Below are 17,804 nucleotides of genomic sequence, written 5' to 3'. Positions count from 1 at the left end.
TAATAGTCTCACGTGCCTGAACTCACAACTTAGTAGAGTATTTACATTTTACACATTGCAGAGTTTAATTACCCAGAAATAATTAAAATAAAGAGCAATTAATTAGAACATACCAGCCAATCTCCGGATGGCCCAAAAATCCAGTATGTCTTAAATTGGGAATGCTCCTAGCCAGGGTCCAAGTTCTCACTATAGGGCCCTCTCCCTAAGACTACCTCCACTTTCACTTGAGGAGCCCTTCTCCTATACATGATTAGCACTAGTGGAGGGGACCAGACCAACATGGAGGCCTGCAGACACCATCTGTTCTGCAAGGGAATTCTTAAAAGGGATTCGTTTAGTTTTAGTGTCTGATCAAGGCAGGATGGTGATATCAGAAGCACCTCCTAATAAGGCAAATATTGGGATAGAGGGGCATATTACCAAGCAATAGCGATAATTATCGCTATTGCTTAGTTAGTGTGAAAAAATTATCGCCGAGCTGCGGCGATTTTTATCGCAGATAAACCTTGGTATTACCAAGGTTTATCGCAAATGCGATAAAAATCGGCCGCAATGCATGAATATCGCTGAAAAGTCAGCGATATTCATGCATTAGCGAGCTAATGCTGTTAGGCATGTTATCCACCTCCCATTGGATAACATGGCTAAGAACTGCTCAGGGCAGGTGTTAGCTTTTGGAGATATTCGCGCTTAGCGCAAATATCTCCAAAAGTTGGTAATAGGAGATAGCGATGTTAGCGACTGTTTCCAGTCGCTAACATCTTGGCACGCCCACTTTGCATGTCATTAGTGATAAATATCACTGACATGCAAAGTGGGGCCCAAGATGGTCGCTATCTCCTACTAGCTGTCTCTAACTGGTGTTAGCGACAGCTAGGTAATAGGGAGATAATTTTATCTCCGCTTTCTTGGCTTTTAAAGCCAAAAAAGCGGAGATAAACCCCCTTGATAATATGCCCCGGAGTTCTCAAAAGGGCCTTTATTGAAACGCTTATAGCATGGAGAGAAAAGGAGAAAGGGACAGTGGGGCTAATTGTCTATACAAGTTAGTTTGTTACCGACATGGCAGATATTTGTTGTGAAGAACAAACTTAGGAGAATTCCATGCAAGCCAGATTTGTTCACATATAGCTGTATAAGTGTTAGTTCATTCCCTTCCATTCCATTTAAACAAATAAGAGTCAGCCCACTCAGACCGCCAACACATGATCAAATGGGAAGCATGTTTCTCTTAAAATGGTAGTAACCGAGAGGGGCAAAGCACTAGCACCCAGATTTACTATGGCATTGCGCTGTTGCAAAGTGGTGCTAAGTAATGAAAAGTGACTCAAAGCAATACAGTAGTATTTATTTTTCAAGGCAAAAACTATTTCCATGGGAAGTGCTCCCTTTTCTGAGCACAAAAAGTGTGCTTGGGTTGTTTTGCGTTGCTTTGTGGCAAGGGGATATTACATGGGCATTACTTGAGCAGATCAGAGTAAATAACCTTAGGTTGTGGGACAAAATCCGATCTCCAAAGATAGCCAAACGTGAAACAGGCGTTAACCAGGGGAAATGTATTAATTTCTAAATAGAAAAAACCCTGCACATTGCATGTGTGAAGTGCGCTGCACACATCCAATGCATAGAATTCTTGTAAGTTTGTCTAGAGTTGGGATTTGTACTGGAACAATATGCTTCAGGTACAAAACCATTGCAGCATGGTGAAAACTATGCACTGCACAAGGCCATTCGAGCACAGGTGCGGGGGATGACAGCAGCAGCAGGCCAGTGTTAGCAGATATGGCTCTGGGCTTTTTTTCCTTCTTGCGCGACACAGAGCAACTAATTTGGTTGCTGTGCTGGGTTGCATGAAAAAAAAACTAGCCCAAAGTGTCTCTAAAAAGATAAGACACAGGAGTCTGGAAACTTGTTGTTAAAAGTGAGGGATGTTTAGGGGTGGAGGACTGACCGACAGGTTAAAGAGGCCCTTATCACACTAGAAAAGTGTCTTTATTGGGTTCATGCCTTCTCGCCAGATGGGGTCTTGGAGCACACGCATAACGCCTATTGGACTGAATGCACGGCTGTTCCAGGGACACAAAGGGGGCCCTCCTAAGAGGGGGCCCCCCTTAGTGGCACTCGATGGCACACAAGTCAGCCGCCCAGTATTTTGGGACCCTCAAGGGTCCATATGCCCGCGTCACTTCTGGACAGGCGGGGGGTGCGGTACTTTTACCTCACCCATCCACTGTTCGCCCTCTTTGTTCTGCTGCCCAGCTGCCGTTTCCCTCCCCACCGCTTACCCGGCGTACAGGCAGGGGGTGGGGGTGTGTTTGTCTAACTTATTATTTTGTGTTACAGGCGGAGTTACAGGGCGATCAAGAGGCTGTAGGGTACAGAGGGGTACCCTCTGCACGAGCACCACAAGAGTTCAAAGGCCAAATATCCCCAGGGAGGTCCTCGCGTTGGATCCTGGACGAGCGACAGCGCCCTGTTAGTCCTACGGGTGGTTGTGGAGCTGAGCAACCAGGGTTGCCTGCAACGCTCCGCCCCCCCCTTCTGGGGGCGTGATTAATGGGGTGGACTGGCGGTCCACCTGTGGGAGGAGCTATTCCCTCCCCCAAATCTGACAGACACCTGTTGGCTAGGGCCACAATGTAATTTGGCTGATCAGGTGGGCAGGCGGCAAGGGGTTGCCTGCCCTGCGATATCCCGAAAGATAACCCACCATGTTGACATATTTGTTATGCAAATAAACCTGCAGCAATTTTCTCTACAAAGAAGGTGTCTTGTCTGTTTATTTCTCCAGGATATTGCTGTGGGAGGGATGGGGAGTGTTGGCGATATTGGCACTAAGGGCTGTAGCCACCTCCCTCTGGCAGGTTCTGTGGGGTGGGCGGACTGGGCTAAGGCTCAGGGCCTCTTGGCCAAATGAATCTAAAAGTATTCCTTTGTCCTCGGAAGGACATTTACAGACATTAACCCGTTTAGCGCGTCGAACATTCCGCCCCAGTGCGGACGTTCGATCGCGCTAACGGGATTCGGACGTCCAACGGTCGTGCGCAGCACCAGCGAGGTAGTGCACGCGACGACTGTTGGACGTTCGAAGCACGGAAGGGGTTAAAAGAGCCTGTTTGCTTTCCTTCATTGCTTTCTGTGGCCTCTCCTGTGATTCTCTTTTCTGAGAACATCACTGTCCCTCTGAATGCTTAATCGCCGAGCAGTGAAGTGCAAATGGGCTAGGGACGTGTGGTGTCACAGCAGGGAGAAAATAGGCCTTCTCCAATTCTGGAACAAACAACAAGGATGACCAGAATCACACTCGCAACAACAAAAGACAGAAGTTGCTATAAAACGGCAATTAAAATACAGGATGTTGTCTCCAAATGTATAAATAAATATATTTTGGTGTATGGCCTTGAACTACATTTTAATTGTTATTGTTATTGTTATATGCATTTGTAGTGCGCTCGGCTACTCCAGAGAGTGTCCCGGCACGAAACCTGGGAGGATCATGCGCCAGAGTTTTAAACAAGAAGGTTTCCAGATTTTTCTTAACCCCTTCCATGCTGATGACGAACCCCAGCCGTCATGCACTACGGTGCTCGTGTGCTGATGACGGCTGGGGTTCGTCATGGCCCGCCCCTGTTCTTTTGTTTACCGCACAGCGGCGGAAACGGGCCAGCAGGGAAGGGGTTAAAGGTCCAGAAATCTTGGATGCTGTGAAGAGCCAATGGCAAAGCGTTGTTTGTTTGTTTAATGTGATAAAAACTGTAAGATCAAGCATAATGTGAGGTCCTATTTAACAAGCATTTGCAAACGAGGTGGACAAGCCAATACATTTCACAGGGTGAGCCGAGCTGAAGCTAGCCCAGAAGATATTGGACACATAAACTGTGCACCAGAAACCTAATAAAAATATGATGAAGATTCTTTAAAACACATGAGGTGTTTTCCTTTACGCTGTGAAAGAGTTTCAACTTAGTACATGAGATTATATAACTGTATTGACAGGCATTAATTAAAAAAGGACAGCTTTTAAACATGAACTTAAAAATATTTATGTCCCACTCATCTCCCACCATGACAACAAAGCCATTAGTGTATTAAGGGGCAAATCAGTTGGCATGTACCCTCTATATATAGCCTAGATTCTTGCATGGAGCAACATTCTAGTCTGTTTAACCAGATAGAAGGAAGGTGCTCATATCAAGCACAAACAATGAACTCACGTATTTCAAAGTGCTCTCAAACGAAATGAGAAAAACACAATTTGTTTAAGCCTGGAAAAAAAACAAAGTTTTCTCATTTCCTATTGTGCCATTCAGCTAGTCGATGAGTATCTATTTTCTTTTCCTGTCTTACATCAAAGATTCTTTTTTTTAATATATCTTCACACCATAGGTTAGAGCACAGGTGGAAGGCAGAAGCCACATTAAAACTCAACTCACTTTGGGCTCGAGGGTCCAAGATGACCTCGAGCTGAGCCAGAGCCAGGTATTTGGCTCGAGCTTTCAGTTGCTTGTCGAGCTCTACTGCCAAAACCAATAGGTCTAACATTTGGGACCTATGCCAATGGATCCTAGCCATGTTGTACAGCCTCCCACATGCTGTGCAGCATGGCTAGAGGAAAAGACCTTTAAACCTTTAAACAAGCTTGGGCAAAGACTGTAGGTCTCACCTATGGAAGAGCAATTGGTGTTTCCAATGTGTTTTAGATGTGTGGTACACCTGCATGGCTCAGGTCAGCATGCCTAAAAGTTGACAGTGTAGAGGAGAGTGGAGTGAAGCGAAATAGAGCTGAGTGGCGCAGAGTGGAGTGGAGTGGCGCAGAGTGGAGATGAGTGTCACAGAGTCGAGTGGTATAGAATGTCACGGAGTAAAGAGGGTTGTGGAGTGGCATGCAGTGAAGTGGTGTAGATTGGAGTGGCGTAGAGTAGAGTGGATTGGAGTAGAGGGGAGTGGTGTATAGTGGAATGGTGTATAGTGGAGTATAGTAGAGGGGTGTAGAGTGTAGGGGCATAGAGCAGAATAGAGTGTCATAGACTCACGTAGAGTGGAGTGGTGTAGAGTAGAGTAGTGGTGAAAAGTGTTGTATAGTACTTTGGAGGAGTGTAGAAGGAGTAACACCAAGAAACTGTTTTAAATTTGGCAAAGTCAGCAACTAACCTGAGACGGGGAATGTACACCTATGCTTTGTGCTGTCTATAATGTGTCCAAATTAACATGTATAAGACAAATGTGATTGTCTAAATAAATGCTCCTTAGTTAGAAAAGGAAACAAAAGAATTATTTAGGACTTAATGTGTTTTAAAGATTTTAGGAAATTATCCATGAAAATATAAAATGTGTATTGATTAAAAGGATTTTTTATATACATATTTACTTATTTGAATATATGTGCTTTAAACATCCTGAGTGGAAAGCAGAATGTGTCTAGTATGAATGTGGTCATAAATCTAGTTTAATTCATCTCTGGTAGTTCTTACCAAAGGAAGTACTCATTTTTAACCTTTGAGTTACTGGGAGCTCCATCCCTTTGGGTTCTAGAGCCCCTCTCCTTGGTTTCAAGGTTATACATATCTTAAACCTAACTTACAAAACTTGCAATAGACATGGCTTTCTGGGGTACTGCATGCCTCATGTCTTTTGTACAATGACAAAGAAGGAGTTTATTTTTCAAAAAGCACTCACAGTGTGGATAACCCTTGAATGATTGTTACGTTTTCCGAAAAGGTGAGGCAATTTTACAATTGCGTTTTGGCTATGTGGATTATAAGTCATTGTGCAAGGAGAAGGGGTGATGGCAAGAAGGGATCACTGACATAATATAGAATGACAAAATATAGACTTACCAAAATATAGTCACCAAAATATAGAATGCCAAAATATCGAATTCCTATCTACAAACAGGTAAGTACAAAAATATCGAAACCAAAATATAGTCTGTAAAAAATATAGTCAGTCAAAATATCGATTTTTTTTAAATGTCTTAAAAGTAATTTAAAATGAATGAAATAATAAATATAATTAACTAAAACATACTTAAAAATACTCAAATAACCTTAAAATTAAGATATAATTAATTTAAGTTATTATTAAAAAATGTACAATATTTTACCGTAGGATAGCAGGAGGGTAACATTTAATATTACCACTCCAGTGAGTGCAACAGTAGGGAAAGCGTTGGATAGCGTAGGGGTAAAAAATACTATTCCCACTCCAGTGAGTGCACCAGTAGGGAAAGCGTTGGATAGCGTAGGGGTAAAAAATACTATTCCCACTCCAGAGAGTGCAACAGTAGGGAAAGCGTTGGATAGCGTAGGGGTAAAAATTACTATTCCCACTCAAGAGAGTGCAACAGTAGGGAAAGCGTTGGATAGCGTAGGGGTAAAAAATACTATTCCCACTCCAGTGAGTGCAATAGTAGGGAAAGCGTTGGATAGCGTAAGGGTAAAAATTACTATTCCCACTCCAGAGAGTGCAACAGTAGGGAAAGCGTTGGATAGCGGGAGGGTAAAAAATACTATTCCCACTCCAGTGAGTGCAACAGTAGGGAAAGCGTTGGATAGCGTAGGGGTAAGAAATACTATTCCCACTCCAGAAAGTGCAACAGTAGGGAATGCGTTGGATAGCGTAGGGTTAACAATTAATATTCCTACTCCAGAGAGTGCAACAGTAGGGAAAGCGTTGGCTAGCGTAGGGGTAAAAAATACTATTCCCACTCCAGTGAGTGCAACAGTAGGGAAAGCGTTGGATAGCATAAGGGTAAAAATTACTATTCCCACTCCAGAGAGTGCAACAGTAGGGAAAGCGTTGGATAGCGCAAGGGTAAAAATTACTGTTCCAACTCCAGAGCGTGCAACAGTAGGGAAAGCGTTGGATAGCGTAGGGGTAACAATTACTATTCCCACTCCAGAGAGTGCAACAGTAGGGAAAGCGTTGGATATTCGAAGGGTAAAAATTACTATTTCCACTCCTGAGAGTACAACAGTAGGGAAAGCATTGGATAGCGTAGGGGTAAAAATTACTATTCCCACTCCAGAGAGTGCAACAGTAGGGAAAGGGTTGGATAGCGTAGGGGTAAAAAATACTATTCCCACTCCAGAGAGTGCAGCAGTAGGGAAAGCGTTGGATAGCGGGAGTGTGAAAATTACTATTCCCACTCCAGATAGTGCCACAGTAGGGAAAGCTTTGGATAGCGTAGGGGTAAAAATTACTATTCCCACTCCAGAGAGTGCAACAGTAGGGAAAGCGTTGGATAGCGTAGGGGCAAAAAATACTGTTCCCACTCCAGAGAGTGCAACAGTAGGGAAAGCGTTGGATAGCGGGAGGGTGACAATTACTATTCCCACTCCAGTGAGTTTAACAGTAGGGAAAGTAATGATTTAATATATTATTAAAAATAAATTAAATATCAATCCCAATAAAACATTAATTGAAATTAATAACCAATTTAATATTATGTAATAATTATTAGAAATACAACTACATATTAGTTATTAAAAATTAATAACCTATTCATAATTATTTAACAACGAATTAATTTTCAATAACAAAAACTAATTAATAATACAAATTAATACCAATAAAAAATTAACAGTAAATTAATTATCAATACACAAAAAGTATTTTTAACATGTAAATAATTACAATTACATTACTTCCCACCCTGTTCCCCTATAAACCCACATCCCACTACAGAAAATACGTTAATACAATTATCATAATTATCAAATACAAAATAATTACCAATTAATAAAAATTAATTGCCAAATAATAGAAATTAATTACCAATTAAAAATTAATTGACAATAAATTTAAAATCAATACCAATGAATGAAAAAAATGATTTACTTAATTACAATTAAATTACTTCCCACCCTATTCCCCTATAGACCCACAACCCGCTACAGAAAATAAATTTAGAAAATTAACATAATTAACAATTAATCAATTAATACAAATTAATTGGCAATTAATAAAAATAATTACCAATTAAAAAATAACAATAAATTCAAAATGAATACCAATAAATAAATAAAAATATTTAATTAATTACAATTAAATTACTTCCCACCCTATTCCCCTATAAACCCACAACCCGCTACAGAACTAAAAAGCAAAATTTAATTAACAATTAATAATAATTGCTAAAAATTAATATTTAATTTAATATAATTAAATTACTTCCCACCCTATTCCCCTATAAACCCACAACCCGCTATAGAATTAAATTACGCAAAAATTAAATTACATAACATTCATTACTTAAAATACATTAAAAATACATTACAAAAATTAATATACACTTTTCACACATATACTAACATACAAAACACTTTAAAAAATTGATATTATTAAAACATCGATATATTTAATGCCTATATTGTATACTTCGATATTTTGACTTCTATATTTTGAAAATCGATATTACTTACCTTAAATTCGATATTTTTAACCACTATATTGTGTCCATTCTATATTTTGTCCATTCTATATTTTTACTTCGATATTATGTCCATTCTATATTTTGGAATCAATATTATGACTGTTTACCGGCAAGAAGAGGTGCTGGCTGCTGCATTGCTGTAAAGTGGACTGATGATAGCAGTTCTTAGCCTTGCTGTTCGTCTGCAGTAATTAGATTGGCCTATTGGGCACTCTGACACTGCCACATGGGTTGGCTGTAAAGAGCCAGTGTGTGAACTACATATTTGGTCCCATCACAGCTCAAAGTACCAAGAAAAGGGCCACAGACTCGCCCTTTTAAGCTGGCCCATCTCGCAGGCAGAGTGTCCGACTGCCCACATCATCACTCCTCCTCAGTATTTTTAATCTTTAGGAATCCAGTGTTGTTTAGAGGAATTCTGGTCATAGGGCATGGAATTAGAGGGCGGACCTGGCTTTTGCTATCTCTACACTATTCACCACGTTGTTGCTGACATTTTGCTGGAGGCATTGTTTTGCTCCAAATTACGGCTTGCTGGTGGCATAATGCCATGTAGAGGGGGCATCCCAACACACAACTAAGGAATTTGGCTCATGATCCCAAATTGCAGTAGTATTGTGGTGGCATCAGCACCTTTTTTTCCACTTGAAGCAGCAAATTCTACAGTGCCTACTTGGAGATCCTGTGGCAGCATTGTTGCAGTCTGTGTATAAAGTTTTGTGGGGTGCCTGTGCCACACTGATATTTGCCACCATATTTGCATCCTCTCAATTCCATTTTCTTCCTGCTGCAGTTTCTTATGCATCTGGTCTTATGCCTGGGACTCTGCTGCCTCCTTATGGAGTTCACCATGGTAGAGTAGTTAAATGTGGCGGCAAGCTGCTGGTTATATGAATTTTGCTGGATTTTGTCCCCTGGACTACCTTATACATCCTGGACTGTAGTGACCTCCTGGGCTTTCCATCTTCTTGCACCTAGAAGAAGGTTAACCTCATTCAGGAACATTTGCTGATTGTAAAGCCCTTACCATGTGCTATCACTTGGGTATTTATGCTCCAATCTGGTTGCTCACTCTGAGCCTGCTGCCTTCGGGCTATGATTGTCTTTAACACTTTGAATATGTACCATATAGTCTTCTGATGGACTTCTTATGCATCAATCTGCTAGGATTTGCCACTCCATCAGTATAAAAACCAGTCATACAACATGGTTTTGAACAGACTATAGAGTTTGCATTTGAGACCTCTATGAAGGGTGTTGCCATTCTCAATACTAGTCTCTAACACATTTCTACCCCATACCTCAAACATACCCTCAAGGTGAAAGCGAAGTGTTTCCTAGTGTTGACACAGGAATCTGACTCAAGTCATAGTTTCAAACAAAACTTAAGTTTTTAACTCCATCCTTATGCCTGATGGGGACAGAGAATCCAAAATAATAACCTCCTCTTTGTCTGTATTCAAATTCAGCACACTATTTCCTAGCCAGTCAGAAATGTTGCATACACTGGGTATGATGTTATTTCATTCATCCGGTGTCCATTGATTCAAAGACTGAATAGCATGTTGTCAGATTAGGAAGTTATGTTGCTTATTTGGATAGCTCTTTAAGCCCCAGTAAGGTCAACTAAAAGCACTGAAGGAGTAGGAGATAGAAAAGAGAGCAATTGAGAAAAGAAAGTAGGCCACAAGGGACAGGAACTGAAGAACGAGAAATTTGGAGGAAATGTGTATACGCCAAGACATTATTATCTCAACTGTAAGAGCAATATTGCTTTATAGGTAACTGGTTTTAGCAATCTGACCAACCGGTTTGGAAAGAAGGAAAAAGAGAAATGACAGATGGCAGGTGTGATCAGGAGAGGAAAGCAGGTAATTGTCATGGCACGAAAAAAGGTTGTTGTCCTGGTTTGAAATGGCATTGAAAAGTATCAGGGAGTGACAGAGTACAAATCATTGTATACAGTTTAAGACTTACTAAGGCAGGTCAGAGAGAGCTCCATGGAGGTAGTAGATCACCAGGCTACTGCACAGTGGCTACAGCCATGAGTCTCATGAGCCTTCCTCTAGCAATTATATATGGCTGTATTTCCTGTCTGAATGGGAAAGTGTAGGAAGCTGGCTCTCTATATAGTGTACTAAAAAGAAGTACACTGTGCAGAGAATCCCCAAATGGTACACTGAGGTAAAAGCAGATAATTCTATGCTCTTTTTTGTGGTAGTATGGGTGTGGGTGAGCAGTTAGGCTTATCAGAGGGTAGTGCTAAACATCTGTTGTACTCCACAGAGGCAATAAATGAGAGACAGACTAAAAAAAAAATCTGAGACCAATTTATAAAAATAATGTCGACTTTTATGTAATTTGTAGGAGCAAGAACACAGTTCTAAAGTAAGTAATCTTGGAGTTACATTTTTGCAAATTTGAGGAACTATATCACCATTGTACCCAATTACAAACCATAGGAAACAATGGGGGAAAAGCAGAAAAATGCATGTAAAATCAGGCAATGCTTTCACGAATTTCACCTTCTCATTTTAGATCGATGTTGGGACCTCGTCTAAAGTTCCCACAGGAGAAATTCGAGAGTGTTCCAGATCAGCCGGGAGCAGAGTGCTGAGTGTCTTGGAAGCTGGTGCGCAAACACGAAGGGGGCCACTTGAAAACACACTGCCCAGGAGGACTTACAGGTAAGACCTATGGGGCTCCTTCGAGGGAGGAGGTTACAAGGGCTTGGGGACCATGGGAGCACAGCTGGGTAGTCAGTGCCAGGTGCAGAGCATGCAGGTCATCTGGGCATTGTGAGTCTGAAGGTCCTCACAGTCAGGAGCAGGCAACTTGGAGAGGCGATCTCGGGATAGCTAGGTCTCTCAGGAAGTGAGTATCAAGTGTCCCTTGATGGGATCTTGCTGCAAGTGCTTTAGGAGTCCGGTGTGGACTCTTCTTCTTGGTGTTTGTCGTTGGGGGTCCGGTACCCTAGGTATTTGTATGCCCCCGTTCCTGTAGAACCTGGTGTCTCCAAACTTGGTGAGTAGAAAGGTCTGACTCACTGTAGCTGTTGTACCTTTTCTTTCTTTGGTGCTGCATCAAGGTCGTCAGGGAGCAGCAAGTCGACTAACTGGACTTCAAGGGTTCTGTGCCAGCAGAGTGCAGGGGAGTGATATCTTCACTCCAAGGGATCTCCTTGGTGATTTATTGAAGGGTGGAGCTGCTCTGGGGTTCTTGGAGTCCTTTCAGGTTCAGGACGACACAGCATGCAGCGAATGTCGAGTCCTTGGAGCAGCAGGATGGGTTTGGTGCCTTTTTCTTCTGCAACAGAGCTTCAGTTCTTGTGCAGAGGATCTTCTTTGTCCTAGTCTTCTTTTGCCCATTGAATCTGATGTTCAGATCTCGGGGCACCACCTAAATACTGGATTTAGGGATGTTACAAGGGACAACAGGTAGTAGCCAATGGTCTACCTTCTTTAGGGTGTCCACACCCTCTAGTGACCACTTCCTGTTAGAAGGGGCACTACCCAGCCCTGGTAGTTTGTTTTCCCACCATTCTAGGATGATGGAATTTCAGAAGAGGGGTACACATCCCCAGCCCCACCTAAGGGGTGGTGTAGGACCCTCCCCCTAATCTAACTAATGTTCCCTCCTTTCCTTCCTCCAGAAGTGGAGTAGGAAAGGGTGCTTGGCTTCCCCCATTATTTGGAGGTTCCTGGGTTGGATTGCAAAGGGAGCATCACCTTTGAAGCTTCCTGCCCAGGAAGGACATCCTGTCCTGGAGGGGGTGCAAAGCATGTCGGTCTGGAGCAGGCTTTGTCTCTGTCCTCTGGGAGTGCCCCCTGTCACCCCATGAGGTCAGAAACATGTCTGGTGGTGGCAGGCTTGTGAAAACAAGTCAGGGACCACACCAGTGCATGGCAGGTTTTCAGGGGACTCTCTAAAAGGGTCTCCTGTGTGAATGTATTAATACATCCAACACTGGCATCAGTGAGAAATTATTAAGACAAGATGTTTGGTACCAAACATCTTAGAAATCAGTCAAGCCTTCATGGAGCTAGGAAACTTGTGTCGACAGTATCCAGCCCATGTACTCCCCATGGCCTCCTTGTGCACTTACAATATCTCAGAATAGACAGGAAATTGTAGGGGCATATCTGCTCATGCTGATATGCCCTCACATAGGATATAGTGCACCCTGTGTTAGGTCTAAAGGCCTGCAGTAAAGGTGACTTACCTATATCTTATGCAGTGTAACTCAGGGTGCTGCAACCCCAGAGGACCCTCTTCAGTTTCCATGCCCTAGGTACCAGGGGTTCCATTTACTAGGGACTTACAGGGGTAGCTGAAGTTGTGCCAATTGGGGTACAGTGTTTGGGAAAGAGCTCTGGCACTGGGAATCTGGTTAGCAGAGACCCAGCGCACTTACAGTTCAGGCGTCAAGCAAAAAGTGGGTGCTAACCATGGAAAAAGAGGCACTTTCCTACAAGAGTATTGGAGGGAAAGCATGACTTGTGAGAGGAGTTATAGATGTTACAATTGTAATAGCAGTTTCAGGGGTGAGGAGGGAGAGAAGTAGGTTAGAATATGGGCAGTGCCTGAAAAAGACAATACTAAGCAGTGGTGTTTGTTGACTGGAAAGAATTGCTTTCTGCTCAGTAAAAACATTATTCTACATCTGAAAATCAAACAGGGGTGGGATTAAACTTGCAAGACCGACTGCTCAAAACAATTTCCTGTTTAAGGTAACCCAGTAAGCACTAGTATGTTGGCAAATCAGTCTTTTTCACACGCTATAATTCCTATGATTATTCCGATTTATCCTAATGAAATTGTTTTCACATTTTCAGATTTAACCCTATCATTCCTGTTAGAAGGCACTCTGACGTCTGTGCCATTCTTTCTGGAAGTACTGTATTTTTTGGGTTACATTTCTATATTGATTTTTAAAATTTTAATAACAGATGTTACACGTACACATATCGGTGAAAAACATATAGAGGTCATAATAACATGCCTATGATGTTGGCTGTATGTTTTCTGTGTGCAACATGTCGGGTGTAGGGTAGGAGGGGCGGTCAGGGAGGAAAACGAGGATCAGGAAAGGGGGAGATGGTGAACAGGTAGGTGAATTGCTACCTTTTGCCCAACCAAGTACTCTGTTGCTCTCTAGTGCTTGCACCCTATTCCTGAATTGAATAATTTCTTCATACAATTGCTATGTCATTGTTGTGTGGTAAAGTCCCCACCTTAAATGTTGTTGTAATGCACCCTGGATATGTGCATGAGGCGTTTAAGATATTCGATCACCTGGAGCTCTATCTGATAGGCCATATGGTTACTCACATTGCTCCATGCTGGTTGCTAGTGTCTGCGCCCGCAGAAGTCTCCTGTGGTTCTTCGTCTTACTGCCAGGTGGTGCGAAGATCCAGTAGGATCGTGTCCCACGCCACCGCTATCAGATTTGCATAGCCCTAGGATAACCTCACGGGGTAGAGTGATGCCCTCCACCTGGGTCCAGTTCACCAGCGACTGAAACCAAGCTTTCTTAGGCGGAGGGTCCGGGAACTTCCAGTGTCTGGTAATTAAGTATTTAGTTACAATCAACCCCAAGTCTACGAATTGGGACGTCACCTTGGGTTTTTTGGGATATAGGCCTAGTAGGCATACTTCCAAGGTGCATTCCCCAACTCGCCCAGTGCATTGAGACAGGTGTGTAGTGACAGCCTCCGAATAAGAGGTAAGGGGTAAGGGCAGTACAGGCCCACAGCATATGCAAAGATCCTCCTCTACCTACCTACATCTGTTTATGTTTATGTTTATGGAACTTGTAAAGCGCTCGTATACCAACGGTCTCATGGCGCTAAGAGGAGAAGTGAGCTATCCTTTAGGCTCTAAAAGTAAACTTGGGTGAATAACCATGTTTAAAGTCTTTTTCTGAAGCTAAAATATTCTGAGGTTAATCTAATTTCAATTGGAAAGGAATTCCACAAGGTGGGACCTAGGACCGAGAAACGCGAACCACCCATTCTCTTACGTTTAAATCTTGGAACAGTCAACATGTTCATTGTCTCTGATCTGAGATTCCGTGTAGGCAAGTATCTTGCGATCTTGGTGGATATGAACTTGAGTCCTGATCCATGGAGTGCATTAAAAATCATACAACCGGTCTTCAACATAGACCGCTGTATCACACATCTGTGCGTTTAAAGTATCTGTTTATTTTGGCTGGTGTCAGATATACATAATCATGATTTATTCTTGTACTTGTTCCATAGGCACACATGCATTGCCCCCTAATGGAAAGTTAATGGTGTAAGAAATTTGAAATAATTTGATAAGCCTAGTCATTGTATGTCAGTTGTGGCACAGTAAACCAGAATTTTTTGTGCTCTGCTATTTTTTATATGATCGGATTTTTGCACTTGTGCAAGCTCAGGTTGTAGGTGGGCCCTTATAATGGGCCACAATGCAGAGCTCGGTAGTTGAGGCTGATGGAAGTATAAGATTCTCACAATGCATGTCAGTGGATCCAAAAGTTGTTCCAAATACTTTGCATTAAATTTTGGCCCCTCTGCAGAGCGCACACATTAATGGTACAGTTGTAACTGTGATTATATGCAAAAGCGTGTGAAGCAGATACAAAATGCCTTAAACAACATTAGGGTGAAAGTAAATTAAAATGCTGTTTTTACAGGTAACAGAGTATTGCACTACACTTAGTAACAGTTACGCTTCTGTTTGCTGTGCCCCTTTTAGAGACTCCCTATATATTTTAATCCCACTTAAAGCCACCGTGACAGGTACGATTTCTTCTTTCGCTGGCAACCCACTTGAGACATCATAAAATAGACTGAGGAAGGAATGCTCTGTGCCATGGAAGGGGAGGGAGCACCGATTAACAGTTCTCTGCAGCCCACAGCAGAGTGTGGAGTGAGTAGAGGTGGGCAAACCAACTAACTAACAGGGACAGCTGAGCCAAGGGTAGGCTTTGGCACTAACAAAATGTGTATGAGCCCAGCTCTCTAAATTGCACAACAAATATCATGTTAGAATATAAATTGTCTTCAAGATTCAAGCAAATGTTTATATATATAAATATATATATATAGTTATACCAATTGCCCAAGTATCGAGAGGGAACACGACCGTGCTCAGCCATCCGGCAGTAATAATGCAGCCTGCATTCACTCCAACTTGATTATATTTCGCCGACGCGTTTCGAGGTCCTGAGCCTCTTCTTCATGGGCTGCTCAAGAAAGCACACTGACGCAATGCAATTCAGGCCATTTCCGGTATTTTTATTAACCATGCTCACTCTCTGTTGGTGTTTTGCATATAAGCCGTTAATGATGCATGATGGGTATCTGAGTCCTGAATTGCGTGCATTATTATTTTCTTTCAGTAAGTCCAGTTTTTTGCTTTCTACTTTAGGGAGCATTTTCCAATTGTTTACAATCCTGTAGTAGGAGTTAGAGTTACTCTGCAGGCTCAATTCGCATATTGAGAACGGTGCTTGGAAGGTCTCGATCCGTTCGACACCAAAAGCCTCTATCAGCTGGAATTACGTTTCTTTTCCAACTAAAGATGGTTCCCCTCTCCACGGCAGGACGGCCGTGTGAAATGTAGTTATACCAATTGCCCAAGCATCGAGAGGGAACACGACCGTGCTCAGCCATCCGGCAGTAATAATGCAGCCTGCATTCACTCCAACTTGATTATATTTCGCCGACGCGTTTCGAGGTCCTGAGCCTCTTCTTCATGGGCTGCTCAAGAAAGCACACTGACGCAATGCAATTCAGGCCATTTCCGGTATTTTTATTAACCATGCTCACTCTCTGTTGGTGTTTTGCATATAAGCCGTTAATGATGCATGATGGGTATCTGAGTCCTGAATTGCGTGCATTATTATTTTCTTTCAGTAAGTCCAGTTTTTTGCTTTCTACTTTAGGGAGCATTTTCCAATTGTTTACAATCCTGTAGTAGGAGTTAGAGTTACTCTGCAGGCTCAATTCGCATATTGAGAACGGTGCTTGGAAGGTCTCGATCCGTTCGACACCAAAAGCCTCTATCAGCTGGAATTACGTTTCTTTTCCAACTAAAGATGGTTCCCCTCTCCACGGCAGGACGGCCGTGTGAAATGTAGTTATACCAATTGCCCAAGCATCGAGAGGGAACACGACCGTGCTCAGCCATCCGGCAGTAATAATGCAGCCTGCATTCACTCCAACTTGATTATATTTCGCCGACGCGTTTCGAGGTCCTGAGCCTCTTCTTCATGGGCTGCTCAAGAAAGCACACTGACGCAATGCAATTCAGGCCATTTCCGGTATTTTTATTAACCATGCTCACTCTCTGTTGGTGTTTTGCATATAAGCCGTTAATGATGCATGATGGGTATCTGAGTCCTGAATTGCGTGCATTATTATTTTCTTTCAGTAAGTCCAGTTTTTTGCTTTCTACTTTAGGGAGCATTTTCCAATTGTTTACAATCCTGTAGTAGGAGTTAGAGTTACTCTGCAGGCTCAATTCGCATATTGAGAACGGTGCTTGGAAGGTCTCGATCCGTTCGACACCAAAAGCCTCTATCAGCTGGAATTACGTTTCTTTTCCAACTAAAGATAGTTCCCCTCTCCACGGCAGGACGGCCGTGTGAAATGTAGTTATACCAATTGCCCAAGCATCGAGAGGGAACACGACCGTGCTCAGCCATCCGGCAGTAATAATGCAGCCTGCATTCACTCCAACTTGATTATATTTCGCCGACGCGTTTCGAGGTCCTGAGCCTCTTCTTCATGGGCTGCTCAAGAAAGCACACTGACGCAATGCAATTCAGGCCATTTCCGGTATTTTTATTAACCATGCTCACTCTCTGTTGGTGTTTTGCATATAAGCCGTTAATGATGCATGATGGGTATCTGAGTCCTGAATTGCGTGCATTATTATTTTCTTTCAGTAAGTCCAGTTTTTTGCTTTCTACTTTAGGGAGCATTTTCCAATTGTTTACAATCCTGTAGTAGGAGTTAGAGTTACTCTGCAGGCTCAATTCGCATATTGAGAACGGTGCTTGGAAGGTCTCGATCCGTTCGACACCAAAAGCCTCTATCAGCTGGAATTACGTTTCTTTTCCAACTAAAGATGGTTCCCCTCTCCACGGCAGGACGGCCGTGTGAAATGTAGTTATACCAATTGCCCAAGCATCGAGAGGGAACACGACCGTGCTCAGCCATCCGGCAGTAATAATGCAGCCTGCATTCACTCCAACTTGATTATATTTCGCCGACGCGTTTCGAGGTCCTGAGCCTCTTCTTCATGGGCTGCTCAAGAAAGCACACTGACGCAATGCAATTCAGGCCATTTCCGGTATTTTTATTAACCATGC

This window comes from Lissotriton vulgaris, chromosome 3_1 (assembly GCF_964263255.1).
Source record: "Lissotriton vulgaris chromosome 3_1, aLisVul1.2, whole genome shotgun sequence".
Taxonomy (NCBI): Eukaryota; Metazoa; Chordata; class Amphibia; order Caudata; family Salamandridae; genus Lissotriton; species Lissotriton vulgaris.
Note: the sequence above shows the minus strand (reverse complement) of the source record.